The sequence below is a fragment of the Pollicipes pollicipes genome, unplaced genomic scaffold (genome assembly GCF_011947565.3).
Source record: "Pollicipes pollicipes isolate AB1234 unplaced genomic scaffold, Ppol_2.1 Scaffold_4881;HRSCAF=5763_pilon_pilon_pilon, whole genome shotgun sequence".
Classification (NCBI taxonomy): domain Eukaryota; kingdom Metazoa; phylum Arthropoda; class Thecostraca; order Pollicipedomorpha; family Pollicipedidae; genus Pollicipes; species Pollicipes pollicipes.
The window spans coordinates 39,967,506-39,973,505 of record NW_023596576.1 but is presented as its reverse complement, the minus strand read 5'-3'; the positions used below and the strand labels follow the sequence as shown (position 1 = coordinate 39,973,505).

Below are 6,000 nucleotides of genomic sequence, written 5' to 3'. Positions count from 1 at the left end.
CTTCAGCCACAGGCGTTTGGGTGCCGATAGTGGTTAACGCTTCTGCGTCAACCACTACGCGTCTGGAAAATCAGGGGAATGGGGTTCAGTTCCCCGCGGTGCCCGTCTTTCCTGTATGGGTGAGAAGCAGTCGACCTCATATAGCCCCAGAATCTGAGCGTGTTTGTAAAGCATCAATGACACACACAGCCACACGTGCATCAAAATGATTTAACGGCAGAGCTTGACACTGGTGATGAGTGGTCATCATCGCTGCAATCACCGTTAAGTGACAACATTTGTGAAATGGTGATGGGAGCAGTCAAGCCCACTTGTCAGTGGACTGGTTGAATCATCATCCAGTATTCTGGGACCCGGCGACTCATCGGTTGTTATTTGGGACGTGTGGGGAGGCGGCCGTGGTGTCTCGGCACCCGGTCAACTTCAAGTCAACTTCAATAACATTTGCATTGGGTTTTGAACTATACTAACCGTCTTGGAGATCACTCGGTGCAGTTCGGAGCCCTGCCCTTCTAAGACATAAATATTTCTATTTGCCGAGCTGCATGCCCACGAAGACGCGCAAACTATTTCGAGTAGACTTTTTCGAGGTCACCCCAGGTTTCCATGTCATAATTATGTTATTGACATTCTGCCATTCTATTGGCCATGCAGCGATCAAGGTCAATCCAAATTTAGTTGTCGAGTCGTTCAAAGGTGGTGATGGTGAGCGCGATTTCCAGATATATCGGCCGTCAACTGGTTCTCAACCATTGCTGCGCAAGGTATGATGGCGCAATCAAACAATGACGTGTGGAGGAACATATTTCATAGAAAGAGATTGTGCTGTCAAGCGCGGTCTTTTTTTCTTAAAATGACATCAATAGATATAAAGTGATTTTATTTCATCATATTCTATGCTGGCTTCAATATTTTCAAACGTGGAACATTCCCATTAAGCTGAGCCCCGTAGCCCGTCACAGAGACGCAAGAAACGGGGCCTCGTCCATACGAGCTTTGCGTTATGCAATGCGTGCGGCTCAGCTGCCTCCTTCATATAGTTGGTTACGGTTTTCCTCGCCGTGGAGGCACCGGATCATCAGCAGTTCAGCCTGGTCTCGACGGTCTCGCCCCTGAAGAGTTCGCGATACTCAGCGGCTGCTGAGGGTGCTGAGGTACTCAGCTCTGGGCTGCCGAGTGGAAGACTTTTCTTTTGCCCCTCATTTTTTCGCTTTCCCTCCCATCCATTTCATTTTCACGTCTCTCGCCCAATGAACTCCAATGTTACGTTCCTGGTCCTACCACCAGCCAGCCAACCCAGTCCTACTTCACCAAGGGCAACGCCACGGATTCTGAGTTGGGGCATTGTTGTCCAGGGCCGATCTGGACAAGATGGGGCCTGTTCGCAGGCGGCATTCTGGGCAGAGTCGTATTCAAGGGGGGGGGGGGGAGGCATCAGGGCTATGTGGCCCCTTACTGAATTGTTCCGTGCTTCACCATCCTTTACATATACTTCATTGTCAACAATGATAAAAATCCGAATAGGGAGCTTATAACGAGTGCATTGGGCTTCCAGGTCCGCGAAAGGGCTTGGCACAGGATCTCCTTTTCCGTGCCAGAGCTTCCTAATTCAGAACAGCATCATTCCAACTCACAAAGAGGGCATCCAAATCCAACAAATACCACATCATTCCCGAATTGGTCACCCTGACTCAGAACAGTGGCCTTCTTGACATAAAATGGGCGTACTTCTACAGAGTAGGGCCTGCTGATGTGTAGGGGTGCCTCCTCATCCGTAACGGGACCCTCCTAATATATAAATGGGATCTCGCGAGTCAACAACTAGCCTCCCAACGCAAAAGCGGTCTTATGTTGATTCAGAACATGGGACTCCTCACCCTGGCAGGAACGGCGGGCATCGAGGAGAGTCGGGCCGTGTGCCTCTGGCTTTCCGGTGCTCATCTTAACCGCCGCGCTAAAATGTCCCGAGAGTGCCTGGGTAGTGCCGGGGTTTTTCGTGTGCTGAAGGGACTTTTAAATGCCAGGCGGGCCCTGAGTAACCATGAATTCCCTGAAGTGGCCGAGTGCCCGTGGTGGTTTCTTGGGGTTCATTTGTCCATAACAATGGCCTCAGGATGGCCAAGTGGAGCCTAGTGAGCAGGCAGAAGATAACGAACTCTACTCATTCCGCGCAGCCGCCTTTCTTGCAAGAGGGCTTCAGGCGATCTACGAGCGATCGATCGAGGGTACGAGCGATCTTGAGGACAGGAAATGATCTTGAAAATGGTTTTCCCTGCTCAAAACTCCTTATAAATGTGGAAGAGTCCTTTTAACACGGAGAAGAATGCGTGCGTACATTTAGACACCGTGGCTGCAAGTCTGAAAGTGTTTCCCACAGGGTGTGTCGTTATTGTTGGCGACTGAACAAAGTGTTTGACATTGTCCCAGCGCTGCTCGATCTATATTGGCAAACTGTGTACAATGAGACGCGTTTTTTTTAGCATAGAAACGCCGGGTGAAGTTTTTTATTTCGCCGGACTCTCAGAGCGGCATCTTATTAGCTATTGAACATATCATAACTGAGCATTCCCTAGCAGATGAAATTTTCCAGCAGGTGGTAGTTTTTGAGAGAGCCGAAAAACAAGTGGTCTTTGTTTGCGTACCTGAAACACATTGGACTGGTTGGGAAGGACAGAACCGACGCTGCTGTTAAAGATGGCCCTTAACATAGCCCTCCACCTCGCTCTGACCAAGCACCGCACTCGGACTTCAAACGGTTGCTATCTGCTCGTCTGGCAAGGAGACTGGAGACACGCTCGGGATCAGATGGGCACAGATGGATACCATGGCAACGCGAAACAAACGCTGGGTGCTAAATGACACGGTGGTTGGCTGGCCTCTAACCGTGGCAACAGAAAAAAGGTCAGTCCGTCTCCACCGCATCGGCCGTACCAAAGACACTCACGGTTTTCTTACGTCAGGAACCAAGCGCCAGTGGGCCTCGTTGTGATCTCCTACTGGCAGCTGCCCGTGGGCTCGTGCAGTGTCGTCACCTGTGATCCCCCACTGGCAGCTGCCCGTGGGCTCGTGCAGTGTCGTCATCTGTAAGCTGAGCCTCAACGCTGCCCCGGGGCTTACACACGGCGAAGGCTGCCCCTGGTCCTTCACTGGGGCAGAACTAATCTTTTATGCCACGGTTGTATGAGGCCCTATGAAGCACATGTTTTCAAATAGGCTGCTCATCTGTGTCATGCTCTGCGACAGCGTAGGGCTTCAGCAATCAGCTGTGATGCCTATTTAAGGCCGGATGGCTTGGAGCGCTTAGCGCACTGTCCATGCATGAGCTGAATCAATAAAGATTGCGGGACAAATCAGTATGTACATGCTCGCTACAGTTGACGGACCCCTAAAGCTGGAATGCTTCTACTTCTTTACAATACCTGCATCATACGGCTGGGTATGTGCACACATTCAAGTCCATGCGTTCTAAACTGTCCAAGGTATTTCCAGCATTCCATATGTTCACAGCTTGAGTCATTGTGTTTTGTTTGCACTGCTTATGTAACGATGTTGCGGATTAAGAAATACACAGGAATGTACCATTCCAGGGATCCCAGAGTTACGAGGAATATTTGGGCTAACATAGTTATGTAGCGTAGCAGCTTTTTTACGTCAGCCATTCTGTCACGTGGAAGTGATGCTGCATAGACGTTTTTGCGCTGAAGTTTTTGCCGCGTAGAAATGCACGCGTTAGGACCTCCTACTTGGGAAGTTCGTCACATAGAAAACTGCATTCGAAGTTGCCAAGCAGAAGGTCAACGTCGATTTCAGGCGGTGCCGCATAGCAGCTTTCGCGTCAAAAGTTTTGTCGCGTAAGCGTTTATGCATTGTGAATAATGACGCGTAGAAGTCCTGTCATGGAAGCTCTGCCGTTTGCAGCATTTGTATTACAACTGTCGGTTTGTTCTGTCGACTCCATCTTAAATGTCAGTAGAAGGGAATACGCTACTCCAAACGGCGCATCGTTGCAGCGCTCTGTCAACGAACGAGCCTCGCGTGGCACATGCGTTTGGCAATACCAACAGCGTTTGGGCGCTTTCCTCCAGTCAAGCGTTCTTCGACCCCCGCCTCCCCCCCCCCCCCCCCACGCGGTGCCGCCACGTGCCACCACATGACGCCCCTCCCTTCCCCGGCTGGCGCACCCATCCCCAACTGTCACCCGTCCCCGCCCGGTCCCAACGGTCGCCGGTCAGTCATCGCAGCTTGAAGGCCGCCGACGGTCAGTTCTCGCCCCACTAGCGCCACGTAGCGGCCAGGTGCTGAAGCACGCGCGGAAGCGTTGCGGGCGGACCGCAGATACGTCGCGATTGCCGGGCGGGCCGTTGGGGCGCGTTACGCCAAGATGGCGCCGCGGCACAAAGCGGCGCGAGCGCCGGCGGTTTGGCTGTGTGCTGTGGCTGTGTTGTGCGTGTGTGCCGCGCCTGCGTGCGGACAGCGGCTGTACGAGACCGCGCCGCAGCCCTCGTCACAGGACGCGTCAGCGACGGGCAGCGGGGGCGTCAACCGGGATCGATCCGGCGGCGATAGCGTGCCGCGCACCAACCGCTTCGGCGAGCAGCGCGCCGGCGATTCCGACACCGGCGAGACGCGTGTGGGGCCCAACTATGATCCGGGCAACAAGCGGTTCGGCGGCTCCCAACCGCAACCCGTACAGGGGCGGCACGGGCGGCTACCGCGGCCGCTTCAGCTCGACCAACTTCGGCTACGAGAAGTACGACCCCAACCGCAAGGTGGAGGGGGAGGGCATCCTGGCCGGGTGGCGTCCGGACCTGCAGGGGCGTGCGGCGGCCCGAAGCCGCCTTCCTCAACCCGTACCTGCAGGTGCAGACCCGGCTGGGCCCCGTCAATGGCTTCGTCGTGCAGCTGTACGACCAGCCGGGCCTGCCCGAGGAGCTGTGGCCGGCCAACCTACAGCTGGAGCTGCAGAAAGCACAAGCTGAACGTGTCGACTTTCCTCGGTATCCCGTATGCCCAGCCACCAGTGGATGAGGGCCGGTTCAAGGTGAGCCAGCCGCCAGTCAAACTCGACGTTGTAAGGCATGGCAATCCGATCAAGATCTCGTCGGTGCCAGACCGGTGTTTGGTGCTAATTTTGTCTTACTGGTTGCTATTTGTGGCCTTGTCTGGTGCCAAACGCCGGTGTTAGCGGTGCGACATGCCGAGTACTAACTGGTACGGTTGCAAAAAGACGAAGTCGTAGGGGTTTAGCTGCTGTAAGCTGTGGAACGACGGACGCGTTACAGTTGCCTGCGGTCACCGTATCACCGTATCAGCTCATTTGGGCGGCTTCTTTCCTTCAGCGCTTTTGATCAACACCTTTTTCTGCGGTGTTCGATCATTGGGACAGTTAGTCGCATTCCACTGACATTCAGTCGACATTTACTGAGCACTATCCAAGATACCATGCTTGGGCGCAAACGTGTCTGAAAACCCCGGTCACCGCCCAAACTTGTTAGTTTTTGTGGTGCTTCCCGTTTCCTTAGCAACCCCTCGTGACGTTGGAAATTGATCCTGTGCTTGTATCGGCGTGGCCTAATGGGTGTACTACTTTTCCCACCTGGTGTTCCTTTACAAGACTGCGGGGCGAACATTTTTCCTGTCATCGGTACCGGGGCGTGTAACCCGAAATTTTCCGCAGGGGAAATGTGAACTTTTCTCCCAGATGTTTCGAATTTGTAACAAGGTCCCGCGAAATCGCTTGGTATCGATCGTAAGACTGTTAGGTTGGGCAGTAGAGAGGAGAACATCCCATGACCCTCCCTTGGCTATGTCCTTGATGGTGCTTATCGTCGAATCGTCTGGAGTCCTGGTGTTTTTCTGTCACGTTGCCGGTCGCATTGTGCTTGGTGACCCCTGGCCAGGCTATTTTTAGCTGGTCGACTTCCGTCGCCGATGCTCGGACGATTGCTGGTATTGATCTCCACCCTTGTATTGATGGTCTTCCGCCTGTCGGACGCTCGG

The 6,000-nt window shown here is 53.6% G+C and overlaps 1 pseudogene; it reads left to right on the top strand.

Annotated features, from left to right (window-relative positions):
* The first annotated feature begins 4,643 nt into the window (after window positions 1-4,643).
* LOC119100368 (neuroligin-4, Y-linked-like) overlaps window positions 4,644-6,000 on the top strand; it is a 39,958-nt pseudogene continuing 38,601 nt past the window's right edge.